This window comes from Pinus tabuliformis, chromosome 1_1 (genome assembly GCF_031772625.1).
Source record: "Pinus tabuliformis cultivar Carrire ecotype Pingquan chromosome 1_1, CPIR1, whole genome shotgun sequence".
Taxonomy (NCBI): Eukaryota; Viridiplantae; Streptophyta; class Pinopsida; order Pinales; family Pinaceae; genus Pinus; species Pinus tabuliformis.
In genome coordinates this window covers 543,916,347-543,934,536 of record NC_142297.1, presented here as the reverse complement: position 1 = coordinate 543,934,536, position 18,190 = coordinate 543,916,347, and the positions used below count along the sequence as shown (strand labels likewise).

Below are 18,190 nucleotides of genomic sequence, written 5' to 3'. Positions count from 1 at the left end.
GGGGGCAGCGGGATGGCAATGTATTTTTTAATTTTTTTGTTTTTTTCGAAATTGTTATGGTTTATAAAGTTAATTATTATTAATAATTTTCGTTGTTAATTTAAGTTACTATGTTTTTATCATTTAATGATTTATGTGTTTTCTTGTATTTTTGTTTTGTTTTGTTTTGTTTTTGTTTTTGTTTTTTTTCAGGAAAATGGCATCAAAGAAGATTTTTGTGAATCTTTCTGGACCAAAGACTATTAAAGGTGGATCTTCAAAAAACATTGGTGACAGAACCCCACCTGAGCTGATGGCTACAAATCTTTCAGGTGCCTCAAATGATAAGAAGATGATTTCATACTGGAAGAAATCAAAAGAAGTGAAACTTCCATCAAGAGTCTAGTATGTGAAAGAAAGAGAAAGCCAAGATGTGCAGATATATATATATATATATATATATATATATATATATATATATATATATATATATGTGTTGATATACCTAATGATAATGAAATTTCTAACGTGATGGGAAGAGTCATAGACATGTGTTCGGTACCGGACAGTGAAGTTGTTTACATACTTACAAAACCGCCCAAGTCACATGAAAGGATTAAATACCAGTTATCATATTCATTGTATGACATGAGAGAGGTATCTACAAAGTTGTGTAAACAAATCGTAAATGAGATGAAACAAAATATCGTAAGTATTGTTATTTATATTTGTGTTTTACGTTCTTGTAATTGTCTCACTATATTTTTTTAACTTCGTTTTTGTTGACATATGATATTTTGTTTGGCAAAATTTTGTTGAAATTTGTTCAATTAGGTTGGGAGGCATTCATTTCATAGAGAATGATATTATGAAAGTTGTCAAATTGTCAGAAGAAGATATGGCAAACAAGAAAAATGTAGTAATTCATGATGCTACAAAACTACATCCAAGGGATTAGAAAAAAGGCCTCTAGTGGATAAATCTAGCAAGGGTAGACAAGTTACTTTTGAAGACGAGGAAGTAGAAATTGGCAGTGAAGAATATGTTGTCGTTACTGAGGATGAAATTGGAACTGAGAAGAACCGTAAAAGACCAAAAGTAACAATGCCCAAGAATAAATCTGTTACTGCTAATGATGAGAATGTTATGAAGAAGAAAAGTAAAATTGAACATTTTGAAGTAGTCATTACCAACAACCAAGAACCAAGTGAAACTTCAAAAGAAAGCAGAGAAATTATTACACCAGGAGCTGATTTAGAGGATGGAATTATCAAAACAGAACAAAATGCCATTCGACAGAACTCGACAAAGAGAAACTTAATTGACGGTGGTCGAACATTTCAGCTTAATGTCAGATAAATCTATAAGGAAAGTGAAGGACAATGCCAATATCAAATCAGAAAGCCACACCATCTACATGTTCACAACTTGAAGGCATTGATGAGGTACAATCCATATGCTCATGTGGTTAATTATGTGCTTCTTGTTGATCTAGTTCAAGTTCCCAACAAAGAAGCATTTGATAAGTCAAAATGTTTTGAATACAATTATTATGTGCTTGGGGGGAACCATTCTGTGAAAGCTCAAAGACAATTGATGGAGGAATATCCCAATAACCCACGTTTTGAAACAATGAAATGTATCATTTATGTTGGTCTATCAGATACAGAACCAAAGTTAGTGGCATGGCCGGATCATAATTCAGATAATGAATATAGGATGTCTATGACTTTCATCCAAAGGGGTAGATTTATTCATAGTGAATTTGAAGAAAAATGTGGTGGGGATAAGATAAATGTTACTGTAGATTTCCGAAAGGAATGTTGTATGGAAATAGGCCATCAAATGGAAGAGAAAATCAAGTCAAAAGGCGGAAAAGGCGACAAATTTAGTGATTTATTCAGAAGTGTTGATAACATTTTCCAGTTGGCATTTAGAACTGGAGAGATATGGGAGTTGATTAATGAGAATTTTAGCATCTGGGAGAACATTGGCATTAAAAACCAGAAGGTCAAAAAGTCTAAACCATTGATATGTGGCAACACTAAATCAGGTCCTGAAATGAAACAACTTCCAGAAGATATGACTATCACACCTTGGAGAGCATTGCAAGGAGTGAAGGATGAAAAACTTGTCAAAGCAATATTATCTCGTGTGAGGTTAGAGGAATTATCATTGGATGAAATTTATGAGGAATTTCAAAAGTATGTTTGTTGGATTATTTTTATTTATTTCTAGATTATAATTTTCTTTTAAATATAACATATTGTTCTTGGTAGTATTTGTTATACATATCATTATATTAACTTTTTTTGCTTTATCTATGGAGTCACAAAGTTTACATGAAAATTCAAGAGCAAATGGTTAAATTGTTGAATGAAGAAAATTGGGATGATGTTGTACACAACTATCCAGATTCAAGTTCGACATCAACATTAATTTTTTTTACCTTGCATTTAAAAAGGTATGTTGATTTATACATTCATTTGTATTCATCTGTATACTATTTTTAATTTATAACTTACACATATATTTGTTTATTTTATAAAAGATGAAGGATGATAATGGAGCACCAAATAGTTTCAGAACCTTTATTGAAAAAATAAAGATCGAAATACTGAAGAAGAAACATCTTAAGAATGTTGAACTTGATCCAACTCTTACTCATTTCATTTGGAATGGGCTAGACACTATTCAATATCAAGTAATACAAGGCGATTGTGAAGACTTTGCTAAACTCATACCTAAAAGGGATTGTGCCCTAGTTATTGCATATATTCCCCATGGTTTCGATATTCCAAACATTGACTATGATAGTGACCCTTATAGTTATCAAGCTCTTAGTAATGTGGTTGCAGGATTTCTAGAAGTCACGTCATCACAATTATGGAGATTTGTGATATTTCATTCAGACACACAATTGACAATGTTATTGTCAAGCTTCAAGGGGAAAACGAATTCAAAGATGCAGCTTACATGGTAAGACGTTTAAAATGTATATTTGATTAATGTTAAAAAATCCATCTATGTAAAAGTTAATTGAACTTTTACTATTTCATGTTACAGGTAAAATTCAAATCTTCTTAACCGTGAATATCAACCATTTATAAATGATTGTGAGTTCATCCATATTAATAGTTGGGCAAAATATGATATCTATATGTCTATGATTTTTAATTGGGTAGGTGGAAAGAGTCATAGCCAAATACCGACATATGATGTTGTTGTGAGAAAACTAGCATATTAAGACAAAGAATCAAAAGGAGAGGTAGTTAATATTTATCAAAAACCACATTTATTGATTAACTATCTTATAGACATATGTTCAAATGAAGGAGATTGGGTTTTGGATTTATTTTTTGGCTTAGGTAAGTTTTATTAAATGGAATTGAATTTAAATATGTTATTTATTAATTTATATGTCATTGTACTAATTTACTTCATTATTTCTTTTGTGCTTGATAATTAGGTACAATACTAGCATGTTGCCTTCAAAAAGGAAGAAATTGCATTGCCATTGAAAAAGTTCCAATACAATGCAATTTTATTCAGCAAATAATTAATGCTCTTCAATTTCTTCGAGATGCAATCCAAGAAATTGGGTTGAAGAAATGGGACTTTAGTGAATCACGTGTGGCGAAAAAGTCAAAGGAACCCCAACCACCATTACACGGAATGATTGGAAAGGCATACATTGGGAGATTCCCAGACATCAAAGATCCATTAGAGGAGGAAAATGAGAAAAATGAAGCAGAAAATATTGTGGAAGAAGATAATGATGAAACTCTAGAGGACGAAGAGTTTCGATTACATGACATTGTTGATTAAATTTAAGTTATGCTTGGAAATCAAGCTCATTTTTGGAAACTATTTATTAGTTATACTTGTAATGTTTTGTCTTTGACATTTTGTAAGAAGAATAAGCACTCAATTAAGGTTGTTATGTGTTCAATATTTGTATTATGTGATTTTTGCATTAATTTTTATGTTAATCATTATTTTTTGAAAAAAAAAAACAGTGATTATTATTATTTTTTGACATGAAATTCATAAAAAAAAACTCTATTATTTAACCATTTTTAGTTAAAATTTTCCTATAAAAAATTGTGATTTTGACGTGTCATTTATAGCAAAAAATTACAAAAAATTATCAAAACGTGTAATTTTTTAGTTATTTTTATGTTAAAAATGGTTCTTTTTTGTCAATTGTTAAAAATGATTGTTTTTAAGAGAGAATTATTTCATTTGGATTGAAATATTAATTAACGATATATAAATATGTAGAATATTGAAAATTCAAAATATCAACCTTCTTCTTTAAATATGCAAAACAAGAAAAAGACCACTTCAAAAATTATTAAATTTAGAAAACAATTATTTACATTTCATACATTAGAAAATTTAAAGTCCAAAAATAAGTCTTTTAAAAAAATGGTTTGATGCAAAATTACCACTTTTTAAAATCAGCATGAAAATCACTACCATTCTAAAACGTAATGTACATAAAAAAATTTAAAGTGCCAAAAACTATGCTCTAAAAAAGACATTTGTGTTTTGCATCACCCCTTTTCAAAATCGGGTCACTTTTTTGCTATCTCTAGAGAACAAATAACAATATCAGTTCTCGTTTCAAAGTTTACATTGTTGGTTCCATCCTGGGAAATTCTTCTTTGAATGTCGTTTGCTATGGAACTTGCAGTGATGACTTATTGCGATAGCATCCAGGTTGAGCACAAGTTTAGAGCTCTATGTAGATTTGGCAGGGTGGCTACTGCTGCTGCTTGAAGTCATATTCTTCCTCTGTGCGAACTTGGGAGGCCTACTACTCACAATTGTCTTGCTTGTACGTTGTTTGAGTTTGGAAACTTCAGTTTTCAAGGATTTGACGAGACGAGTAAGGCTCTCAATTTCACTTTCTTCCTTTTCCTTTTCCTTACTCACATTAGTCTAAGACCCCTTGCCTGTGTCTTTGGAGTCCTTAGCTAATTCGTCATCTACAATGACTCCAATAGAACACAAGTATTTCTCCACAACAATTGCCTCTTGGAAATTTTCCAACAGTGTTGGTTTCACAACTTGCTTGACAAATTGTGCAATGCTAGTCGGAAGTGCAGACGTATAGTAGTCAATAGTGATGGAGTTGTAAGGTTTGGTGTCTGCTATGAACTTGTTCAAGATATGGTTAAAACTCTGGTTAAAATCTTTGACTTTTTATTTCTACTCCATCTTGAGACTACCCAACTCTTTTAGCAACATGGCGGGGGTTTTGTCTTCAACAAAATTCTCAAGGAAAATTCTCTTGAACACCCCCCAGTTCTGAATGGAGTTCACAGGAAGGTTGTGGTACCATACAGCTGCTCTGCCATCCAAGGTACATGGAAACAGTCTACATGCAACATTATCATAATGTACCTCGAGTGTTTGTAAATGTAGGTAGAACGTGTCTAAATGATCTTCCGCCTTCACTGTTTTGTCAGTGTCATACTTTGTTAACAACTTCTCTACGTGTCTTGGCATCTTGTGTAAGACACCTAGGAGTGCCAATGGGCCCTGGGTCATCCATTCTAGATTTTGGTCAACCATGTTTTCCTCTTCTTCATCCTCCTCCTCTTCTTTTGAATCTGATGTTTCTACCTATGAATCTGTTGGTTTGTCTCTGCCTCTGCCTCCTTCGGTGCCTTACTCTCTGCCTCCTATGACGAAACCTGAGCCCAAGAGTAAGAAGCTGTCTTTTTCTCCCTCTCAGAAGACTAGAGGTTCCTCTTCATTTTCAATAACTTATTCCATCTCTACAAGAGTGGTGAGGATTTATTTTTCCACATATCAGACTACCACTCCTGTGGGAGTGGTCTTTTGCTACTTATGTGAATAGGGAAGAGTGTGCACTCCTGGAACCAGTCCAATAGCTTTAGCAAATTGATGGGTGATGGGACAGACATCACGGATGTGTTGATTTGAAATTTCTTGTTCGAGTCTGGGAGGTGAGGAATAACTAACTTCAGAGTTGTGCATAGGGGAGAGGGAGTTTGTGTTACTGCCTTGACTAGATGATAGATGAATGGGGTTGGTAGAACATTCAACCATAAACTACTAGTGGCCCTCCTTCTAGCACCAAAAATTTTGATGGTGCTAGACTCATCAACATTTAAGGGATCTCCCCAGTATGAAGTCCCAATTAGACCTCACATAATTTGGTTTAGGAGTCCCATCCAGTACGTTGATGGTCCATTTGCCATTATCTTAGAGATTTGCCTTAGCTCTTTTTGTTCAGAACATGAGAGTGTTATGCTTGTATCTTCAAAAAGCGAGGTGAGTACGCCTCATGAGTGTGTAATGTAACTTGTGTGTAGGTTCTCTTACTGTAAGGAGGGAGAGTAAAGTGAGCCTCTAGATGAGAGGTAGTAGTACCACCCATGGAGAGACACACATAAACCAACAGGGGTCTTTCCAACATCCAGCGGAGTAATCCATAACGGATGCGGCAATCGTTAAAACCAAAGTGCAAGGGAAAAAACGTACACCATCCAATAGAGTATTCCAAATAGAGGTGATGGTAATTATAATCAATAAACATGATCTGTCTAATGTCCATTACAATAGTCCACATGGACGAGACGACAGTGATAAACAACATCACACATCTTCAACAATGTATGTACTAAAATAACCAAAGTAGTTGTAATATCCTATTTCAGAGATACTCTCCAAAACCCCAGTAAACTCCAGCCAAATATGTACAAATGATATAATAACTCGAGAAACTCAAAATGATAAAAATAACAGTGGTGCAATATATAATAATATAAACGTGCAATATAAGCAGATACTCAAGGAATGCAGAGAGAAATGCTAAGCCATTTTATTATACTGGGAAATATAATGAGTACAGGAGGTGATAAGAAAGATGGCACCTCGACTTGCACAAGGCAAGTGAAGAAATACACTCAGAATAGCAAAGGAATGGCCTCTCAGAACTACATGGACGCTGCTGGAGAATTGTCGTGCTGCTGTTGTTGCTAGAAACCAAATGAGGATTTGGGGCTGTTCCCGTCCTCGGAAAATGATGAAACTCTGGAACTAGACTCTACTCAAGAAACCCAGAAAAACCCAGAAAGCTTTCCTGTAATAAACGACCCTTGAAAATAACCCCTTTGGGGTTCTACGCAGTCCCTCAATGCTTTGCGCTGCCGCTGAATGAAACCCTCCAGAAATCTGCGTGCAACCTCTGCCAAAACTCTCCAATATGAAATGGTTTATCCCCTACTCAATCTCCCAGCACAAATCCTATTGCAAACCCTCAATCCAGAACTCCTGCCAGAAAGAACTGCGTCATCCCTCTTAGTGTTGCGCAGTCCTCCAAGGTACTCAATCCTCTTGCCAAAATGCTGATGAAACTACTGCTGAAATGCTGAAGGAAATACCTTGCCCGAGCAGGCACTCGAAGTCCCCTGGGGCTAAGGGCGGGATCTCTGAACGGAGACACTCAATGCACTAAACAGTGCTGCAGACTAGCTAAATAGCCAGTGTGCTCTAAGTCAAAGTGACTATCTCAAATTCTCACCACAGAATGCCAAAATGAGGAAGCTCCTCTCTCCTTTATAGCCTTTTCCTCTCTCAATCCCAAGGTCCACTTTCTCCAGCGTAATTCCCTTCTTGCCACGTGCTCCTTCCCTTCTGCGCAGTCCCTCCAAGTGTCTGTGTGGGTTCCATCTCTACGTCCCCCTTTGGCCCCCCTTGGCTCCCCTTTAAGTCACAATGTGGTGCTACTAGGACGTGAATTTTATTCTAAGAGTGAGTTGTGTCCCATTTTCCTCACCTTTTTATTCATAAATAACTATAGAAAGAAAAAATAAGCAAAATCGAATATTCCAATTAGCCATGGCTAATTAGGAATATTACAGTCTCCCCTGACAAAATGTTGCTTGTCCTCAAGAAACTGAAGTGATGGATGTTGCAATATTTTTTCACTCTCCCAAGTGGCATCCTCATCCAGCAAATTCTTCCACCTCACAAAAAATTCCCGAACCATCCTGCTCCGCAGCTGCCTCTCTCTGGTATCAATAATAGCCTATGGCTGCAACACCAAATGTCCCTCATCATCCATGGGTGGTAGCTCATCTGTCACTGTCACCTACTGCCCCAATGCCTTCTTCAGGCATGATTCATGAAAAACGTTATGAATCTTGCTGCCTTGGGGCAACTCCAACTCATATGCAACCTGTCCAATCTTGCATATCACCCTGTATGGCCTATAAAAGTGGGGCTTGAGCTTCTCATCCCCCTTCTGCTTCAATGACGACTATAAATATGGCTTTAATCGTAGGTAGACCATGTCCCCTACCTCAAAATGTCTCTCCACCTGACCCGTGTCAACATACATCTTCTGCTGGTTTTGCATTGTAGCCATGTTATCCTTGAGAGCTCGGAGGATATCTTGACTCTCTTGGATCCAAATCTTGGCTCTCGGAGCCTTACTATCACCAAACATTATGTCAACAAAAGATAAAGGATGATACCCATACAAAGCATAGAATGGTGACATACCAATGGACATGTGATGTGTAGTGTTGTAGCAGTACTCTCCTAGATGCAACCACTTCAGACATGCCCTCTGCTGCCCACTGACATAGTTACGCAAGTAACCCTCCAACCACTTTTTAAATATCTCTGTCTTTCTGTCTATCTATGGGAGATAACTGGTACTCAGTGTCAACTCCATCCCCACTAGCTGAAGAAGCTCCTGCCAAAACCCACCCATGAAACGGTTGTCCTTGTCATTGACGATGGTCTTAGGAAGACCATGTAGCCTGAAGACCTCTCTGAAAAACAGCTCAACCACCTGTGCTGCTATGTAGTGTGTGGATATGGCAAAGAAATGTGTGTACTTCCTCAGTTGATTAATGACGACAAAGATACAATCCTTGCCTTGTACCATGGGCAACCCTGTGATGAAGTCCATCGAAATACTCTCCCATTTCCCTTCCAGAATGGGAAGAGGCTACAATAAACCCACGGGATGGCTCATCTACCCCTTGTTCCTTTGACAAATGTTGCACTCCCGGATATGTTGGAGTACATCCTCCTTGAGGCCCTTCCATGAGAACCTCTCTCTGATGGCCAGGTAAGTTTTGACAAACCCCTGATGGCCAGCCAATGGCAAATCATGTGATGCCTGGAGCATCTTCTTCTTGAGTTGAGATCTCTCAGTCAGGAAGATTTGATCCCTATAGTATATGATCTCATCGACCACCTTGTACCTGTCATCCACCACCTACCCATCCAAAACCTCACATGCAAATCTGTCCTTAGAGTACTCTACTAAGAGTTGAGCCCTCTAGTTTGTGTCCAAGCTCATAAGAGACAACGTGACTGGTCTATGTGAAAGAGCATCTGCTACCACGTTGTTCTTACCCTTGACATACTCAATGTCAAAGTCATATGCTTGGATCTTTTTGATCCACTTCTGCTACCTCTCCTGTAGTTGCTTCTGCTCCAAAAAGAATCTAAGGCTTTTGTGATCAGTCCTCACCCTGAACCTGTTACCCACTCAATACTACCGGAATTTAGCCAATGCATGCATGATGGCCAACATCTCCTTGTCGTATATAGAATACAATCTCTCGTGTGGAAGGAGCTTCCGGCTCTCATAGGCTATAGGGTGACCTCCCTGCATCAATACTGCGTCAATCCCCTCTCTCGATGCGTCACACTCCAAAACAAATGGCTACGTCAAATCTAGCAATGCAAGCACTGGGTAGCTGCTCATAACCTCCTTGAGCCTGTCAAAGGCTCATTGCACTATATCCGACCAACTGAAATCCCCCTTCCTGTCAAATCTATCAGGGGTGCAGCAAGCTGTGAGAAACTGTTGACGAACTTCCCGTAGTAAGTACAAATGCTAATCAATCCACGGAGTTCTATCACGTTTCTCGGCTCCGACGACTCTCTAATGGCCCTAATCTTCTCCTCGTGGACTCTCACTCCATTCACCCCTATGATGTGCCCCAAATACAACATCTTCATCAACCCAAACTCACACTTGGAGAGTTTGGCATAGAACTGCTGCTCCTGCAAGATACGCAACATTGTCTCAATGTGCTGGAGATGTTCTTCCCAAGTCCTGCTATAAATGAGAATATCATCAAAGAATACCAACACAAACTTCCTCAAGTGACTGCGGAAGATGTGATTCATGCAGGACTGAAATGTGGTGGGGGCGTTGATTAGCCCAAAGGGCATCACTAAGAACTCAAAGTGCCCATAGTGACACCTGAAGGCAGTCTTGGGAATGTCCTACTCCCTCACGCAAATCTGATGGTACCCAGATCTCAAATCAATCTTTGAGAAGAACCGTGCTCCTCTCAACTCATCCATCAACTCGTCGATCTTGGGTATGGGGTATCTGTTCTTCAGTGTCTTCTTGTTCAAGGCCCTGCAGTCAATGCACATTCTCAATGTGCCGTCCTTCTTCTTCACCAACACCACGGAAGAATTGACAGGACTCGTGCTCGGTCGAATGTGCCCAAGAGCCAGCAACTCTTGAATGGCCCAGTCAATCTCATCCTGATAGGCCTTGGGATGCCTATAGGGGGTAGTGATCACTGACATACCCTGCTTAAGCTCAATGGTGTGCTCAAACCCCCGGTCCGGTGGTTGTCCTGGAGGAATCTCCCCAAACACTATGGCATACTGGTCAAGGATGGACTGTATCTCTGGATGTATTGTCTACCCTGTAGTCCCCACCTTTGATGCACGCAGCTCTACTACCTACTCAACATCCCCCTTCCGGAAGACTGCCTCCATCCGATGAGCCGAAACAGTCTGAGGCAGATATGTATGATGCCCCCGTATCTTCTCATGCCTCCCTATCTTCTCATCATCCCACTCCATCTCTAGGGTCTTCCAATCTATCGTGACCTTCCCTAGAGTGATAAGCCACTGAACACCCAATATTATGTTGGTGTCTGGAATATCGACCACGAAAAAGTGGTCAATCATTGTGTAGGTGCCCATCGTCACTGACAGCTCTGGAACATAATGAACACACATCATGGTCTGATCTCCTGGGACCAAGACTGGAAACCCATCGAAGCTCTTTGTCTGTATGTCTCTCCGCTCAACCATCTATGCATTGATGAAGTTGTGGGTTGCCCCACTGTCAACCAAAACTGATACTCTTTGGCCACATATTGTCCCCCGTACGTGTAGCATCAGTACTTGGGAACTCCTCGCAATGTTGCAAGGGCCCCTCCAGTAGGTGCAAAGGATGCACCACCTGCTTCTGGCGGTGGAGGTGGCGAAGGTCCCTGCACGGCATGACTATCTCCTGCCTCTACATCACCCTCATCGTCCTCTTCCCCACTACTCTCGGAGAAGACCTCAAAAAATGTGATTTGCCAGCAACACATCTATGTCCTGGTGCACACAGCTCCTGACAGGTGAAGCACAACCGCTTCTTCTTCAGCTCCCTCCTGGAATCATCGTCAATCTGTGTTCATCCTAGAATACCCTTTGGAGGTGGAATCCTCACATCCTTCCCCTTAGACTGGAAAGTCTGTCTCTGGTGGTAAGGTGTCTGTGTCCTTGGTAAGACATCCTGTAAGTCTCGGATCTTGCTAATAGCGTCCTAGAGTGTGGGCGGTTTAGTGGATCGGACTAAACCCCGAAGTGGCTCTTCTAACCCCTCAACATACATATAGATCCTCCATGTTGTGGATAGATCTGACACCATCACTGAGACCCTCAAGAAATCTGCAATGTAGGTCTCTAGGCTCCCTGACTGTTTGAGCCTCGTCAACTCAACAAAATGTTGCTCTAGATCCCTCTGATCAAATCGCTCCATCAATCTCCTGGTAAATTCGGCATATGTCATCACTGTGGAGTGTCCGAGTGTAACCATCCCATGAAACCACCAATCCTGAGCCTCACCATCCAAATGCAATTTTGCCACCTTGATGGCCTCTACCTCCGACATCTGGTTAAGCTGGAAATAAATGTCCAACTTCTCCACCCAAGACTTTGCCGAACTGTTTGATGAACCATAAAACGTAGGCAAGTGGAATCTACTCGCTGCACAGTGGGTGTCACCATCATGGTAATGCTGGTACCCTCTGTGATGTTCGCGGGGTCTATTATCCCGCTGGAGCTGAACAAAGTCTTTGAATGAGAGGGCTTCCCTAAACTCCTGCCCATAGGCCTGGTACTCTACAAAATAATCGCCCATATTTTCGGGCTCTGCCTCCTGCTGGGCTACGGCCCTCGTGTCTGCTCCTAAGAAAGTGGGCATGGTAGAGCGTGTAGGGGCATGTGAGGCTACCTACTGCGCAGTATCACACTGCTCTGGCAAATGGTGGGATGCACCCGATCCCTCACCAACTTGAAAAACCTGTGGGTGCTCATTCTGTCTAGCCTCTACTGCCGTGAATATTTGCCCCATCACCTCTATCTGCCTCGACAGATCCTGTACTGATTTGAGGAGCATATCCACAAATCTCTTCCCATCCTCATCTGCCATCGGATCCCCCTGCTCTGCGTCCACCCTAGGCTCCTCCTATTCTGCGTCCACCACCGGAACACAGTTTTCCTCTCTGTAGGTATTCTCCAACCTACGCCCAGTGTCTCTATATCTCCTACCTCTATAACAAATGTAGGGTTTTTTCCCCCGATGTCATAGATTGCTAGCTCCATAGACTGAGCCAAATCTATGCTCTAATACCACTGTAATATCCCGTTTCAGAGATATTCTCCAAAACCCCAGTAAACTCCAACCAAATACGTACAAATGATATAATAACCGGGAAACTCAAAATGATAAAAATAACAGTGGTGCAATATATAATAATATAAACATGCAATATAAGCAGATACTCAAGAAATGCAGAGAGAAATGCTAAGCCATTTTATTATACTGAGCAATAGAATGAGTACAGGAGGTGATTAGAAAGATGGCACCTCGACTTGCACAAGGCAAGTGAAGAAATACACTCAGAATAGCAAAGGAATGGCCTCTCTCAGAACTGCGTGGAAGCTGCTGGAGAACTGTCGTACTACTGTTGCTGTTGGAAATCAAATGAGGATTTGGGCTTGTTCCCCTCCTAAAAAAATGTTAAAACTCTAGAAATAGACTCTACTCAAGAAACCCAGAAAGACCCAAAAGCTTTCTTGGAATAGCTGACCCCTAAAAAATCACCCCCTTTGGGGTTCTGCGCAGTCCCTCAATGCTCTGCGCTGCCACTGAATGAAACCATCCAAAAATCTACCTGCAACCTCTGCCAAAACTCTCCAATATGCAAGGGTTGATCCCCTGCTCAATCTCCCAGCACAAATCCTACTGCAAACCCTCAATCTAGAACTCCTGCCAGAAAGAACTATGTCATCCCTCTTAGTGTTGTGTAGTCCTCCAAGGTGCTCAATCCTCCTGCCAAAATGTTGATGAAACTACTACTGAAATTATGAAGGAAATACCTTTCCCGAGCAGGCACTCGAAGTCCCTCGGGGCTAAGGGTGAGATCTCTGAATGGAGACACTCAATGCACTAAACAGTGTTGCAGACTAGCTAAACAGCCAGCGTGCTCTAAGTCGAAGTGACTATCTCAAATGCTCACCACCAAATTCCAAAATGAGGAAGCTCCTCTCTCCTTTATAGCCTTTGCCTCTCTCAATCCCAAGGCCCATGTTCTCCAGTGTAATTCCCTTCTTGCCACGTGTTCCTTCCCTTCTGCGCAGTCCCTCCAAGTGTTTTTTTGGGTTCCATCTCTGCGTCCCCCTTTGGCCCCCCTTGGCTCCCCTTTAAGTCCAACGTGGTGCTACTAGGAAGTGAATTTTATTCTAAGAGTGAGTCGTGTCCCCTTTTCCTCACCTTTTTATTCATAAATGACTATAGAAAGAAAAAATAAGCAAAATCAAATATTCCAATTAGCCATGGCTAATTAGGAATATTACAGTAGTTCAAATATCTTAGTACAAGTTAAGAAAACATGCATTACAAATGTTTAAAGAGTAATCCTACAAACATCCACAAAACATGTGTGAAAGCGTGCTGGCCTTAATAGGCTTCTGAATTAAGCAAAAGTCCCAAGACACATATGTACACCATACATCACTATTCCCTATAGTGGGACATTGTAGCCGCTCCTATGAAACTGTCTTAGTGCTAAGAGTGAGAAGCACGACACTTGAGATAGAACTTTGGACGGCCGTGACGACACTCGCGTGACAGTGCTTACAACTTTGAGTGTGAGTATGATGGGTGTTCACATAGCGAAGACAACCCAAACACACAAAGACAAACCTTGAAACTCGCTATAATAATATTGCAAGCATGACCAAGACATCAACATGTTAAAAGATGACTGTTGGTCAAACAAGAAAAAGTTGAAAAAGACTTCATAAGAGCTCATGGGGTAAGCTCAAGTGTTTGCAACCATCAAAAGAAAAACCAAGGAAGGCTCTGAAATTTGGATGCAAGCCAAAATTTTGGAGGGTGTTGCAGCCACTACCACATAAGGTAAATAAGGTGACTTTTCTTTCAATGATATATCATGACAACTTGACATCTTTCAAGCCATGTTCAAGATCTCAAAGTAATGCTCAACCTTCATGCAACTTTCCAATAAAAGTCACACGATTCCTTCTATTTTAGCAATCATGTATTATGGATTATTCATAATCTAGTTCCTTAATCAAGGTGCTCCAACTATACTTCAAACTTGAAGAGGTGCGTACTTCAACGTTGAAGAGGCACTCGACCTTCTTTTTCGTTTTAAAAAAAAAAGGCACTATGATGAGACCGGTCATCCAAAAAAATATCGTTCTCCAAGAAATCTTACATATCTTAAGAGACAAGGGACACTTATTTCATAGCCTGAATCAAAGATATTTCCAATACCATTTTCATGTCATATATAAACAATATCTTCATGAATATTATGCATCAAAGATGAAGACACTTCCTCAAGTTCAATACTTCAGCCTTTATCTTGAATAACAATTGTTGATGGTAATATTTGTAATTTTCAATTTCATACGTAGTGACTTAATTATTTTATACACAGGATCAACCCATATCATGCTTGAATGTATCATACCACTCATTTCCAAATTTAAGCACATTGCCCTTTAGTAACACATATAGTTTGTAATTTATAGACATAGTCCTTAGGTTGAGGCATATTAATTCCAAAGAATATTATGATGCAAAAATCAAACCCACATTTCATCCTATTTGATAGAGCTACTCTAATGGTGATAACAAATCAAATATTTCAAGCAAGGGGTATTCATACCTCACATCAAAGAGTTTAGGGAGATCAATTTTCATATTATTTTCCTGGTATAGGCCTTCCTTATGACCTCAAATAAGTTTGGACTTCTTTCACTAGAACATATATGCTCAGATAGGCTCAAATAACCTCAAACTTCTTCCTTAGAATTGGCTTCAGACTTCCTTCCTAACTATAACATAGGGATATATTTCAGATCCTTTATTTCTTTCATTCTTAGCCTTTTTCATAGTGATGTCAACAAAAAATTCTATAATATATTCAAACCTTTTTGGATACTTTGATCACTTCTACAAGGTTATTAAAAACAAATAAAAAACTCCTACTTGCAGCTTATTTTCATAGAGATAAAGCTCAGACTTTATCATTGTTCCACATAAACTATAGGATTAGACTTGATTACCTTCAGATCTTGTTTCACAGAGAGAAGAAGCTTAGACTTGTACATTCCACAAAACGATCTTGAACTTGTCACCTTCTCACAGCGATAAAGAATTTCGGTCTTCCACAGTGATTATAGGCTTCAAACTTGGTCACCTTCCATAGATATAGAGATCTTGCAATTGATAATTTCCACAACAAACAAGAATTTTACTTGATCTTAACATGGAAAAAAACCTTTATGCAATGAATGAATGATCTTAGCCTATGGTATTGTACACCGGCCTATGAATATTTCACATTTAAGCCTACTTAGGGCTTCCTAAAAAAGGTAATCTTAGTGCTCTTTTCTTCGCCATAGCTTTGATAACATGTTGATTTTTCTAGTGCAATCAAGAATAATACAATTTTTGAAATTGATAACTACTTCCAATTATACAATATTACTTCTTTAGAGACTTCCATTCATTAAGTAGTTATACATGAAAAATTTCAACCTTTTGCTTCTTCAATAGATCAATAAATATCACAGTAAACAATGAGACAAGGACACCAAAATTTGTTCAATGACCAGGGAAAACTCACAAGGGGAAAAGGCAACAATTCTTTCCTTATGAGAGAGAGTTCAATTCATCGAAATGTACATCAAAATATTCCAAACAAAATTCCAATAGTTTGACCTCAATATATTTGGCAAGTCATCCAGCCAAATCAAAGAGAAATAGTCAATGTTGGTCCAAGTCAAAATCTGCAACAACGGGGGGAATTTCGGCCTAAGGTAGTTGGTAAAAGGGTCAAAATTAGACTTGCAATATCCACATAAAACTTGGTCAAATTCATGGTCAAAATCTCATAAGTTTACCAATGGTCAATGGGAAAAAATAGGAGCAGAACTTCGATCAACCTCAGTCAATGAACCTCAAAAAATATCGGCCTCCAAAACCAGTCAAAAACTCCGTCAAATAGAAGAAAGAATACTCAAGTCAATGTTGGTTAAAGGTAGAAACAAGAGAGGTCAAACTTCACTGGAAACTTTGTCTTCTATCTCCTTCGCATGTGTGAACATAAATTCTCATTTCATATCGTTTGGATGAGATGGATGGATGCCAAATGATGTCGCTCAAATGCCAATATATACATGTGCTAGGAGGATGGTTTTGGCCTTGGGGTTAAACTTTTTCAATGATGGGGCAAACTTGTGCAAATGAGGCCGACTTGGACAACATAAAAATACACAATTTCATCTTTGATTTGATAATGAAAATACGAACTGCAACTACCAATTTTCAACAACATAATCCAATTCTCCCTTTAATGAGTTCCTATACATGAAATTTGAGTAAACATATAGGGAGATAAGTTGAAAATATGATTATAAAGAAATATTTTTCTTTCTTCTCTCCAAAAGTATTTACCCTTATGGTTGACATCATCGTTTTGAATCCTCTGGGTTCTTTTAAAGTTGATTTTTATATGACATTATTTGCCAAATGGTTACCTAGCAATATAAATCTAACTTAGCTTTGAACCTATTAAAAACTTAGAGAGATGAAAAATAAGACATGTAAATATTTAGTGCCTAAAAGATCCTCAAATAATATGGATATAAATAAATTGTTCTCCCTCTTTCTATAAATATTCACTCTCCATATTCTTTTTATTAAATTTTTTTTTTTTGTTAATTTTAGGGTTGGATTGTTCTCTGTTGTATATAATCAGATTTTAGAACTTTTTCAACATTTTACACATTACATTCACCCCATGTCATCATAAGCGATTATATAGAGAGAACAATAACATCAACAATGTAGTAGAACAATAAGGAACAACAAAATAAAATCATACACAATAGAGACACCAAGATTTAGGTCAAAGACCATGGAAAAACCCCACAAAGGGGGAAACCATAAAATCATTTTTTCTTCTTCATTAGATATTCATCAAATGTTCAAGTGAGATACAGTATACAATTATACATAAGCATTTCATCATCAATTATATTGGACCTCCTAGGGATAATTCTAGATCATGTAGGATCCGCTTAAGATGTCAACAAACAAGTCTATAAGACCTCTCATAAGGCTTCATCTATTTCACCATATATATCTTTGTCACTTCATAAGCACAAGAGTCAATGCCATATATCACTATCATATATATCATTGTCTTATTACTGCCATATATATCACTATCATAGGAACAAGAAACAAAACCCAAATATCTCTATCATAATATCAATGATCACTACCATACATCTCTTTCCATAAGAGCAAGTATCATTTCCATTCATCAAATTCAAGAGAAATAATGTCATTGCCAAGTTTCATATCTATTCATAATTGTCACAAGAGAAAGTGTTATTTCCACATGTCACTTGTCATAATATCACTATCATACATCATAGGTCATTGTCATATATCAAGGTCACTATCATATATGTCACTGTCATAAGTCAATGACACGTCATTGGAATACATAATTGTCATATCATTGTCATACATTGACATTAGGTCACTGTCACATCATTGTCATGAGCACACAAGTTACCA

General features: G+C 38.5%; 1 pseudogene; it reads right to left on the bottom strand.

Annotated features, from left to right (window-relative positions):
- Positions 1 to 11,189: 11,189 nt before the first annotated feature.
- The window catches only part of LOC149214252 (uncharacterized), a 157,839-nt pseudogene continuing 150,838 nt past the window's right edge, over positions 11,190 to 18,190 (bottom strand).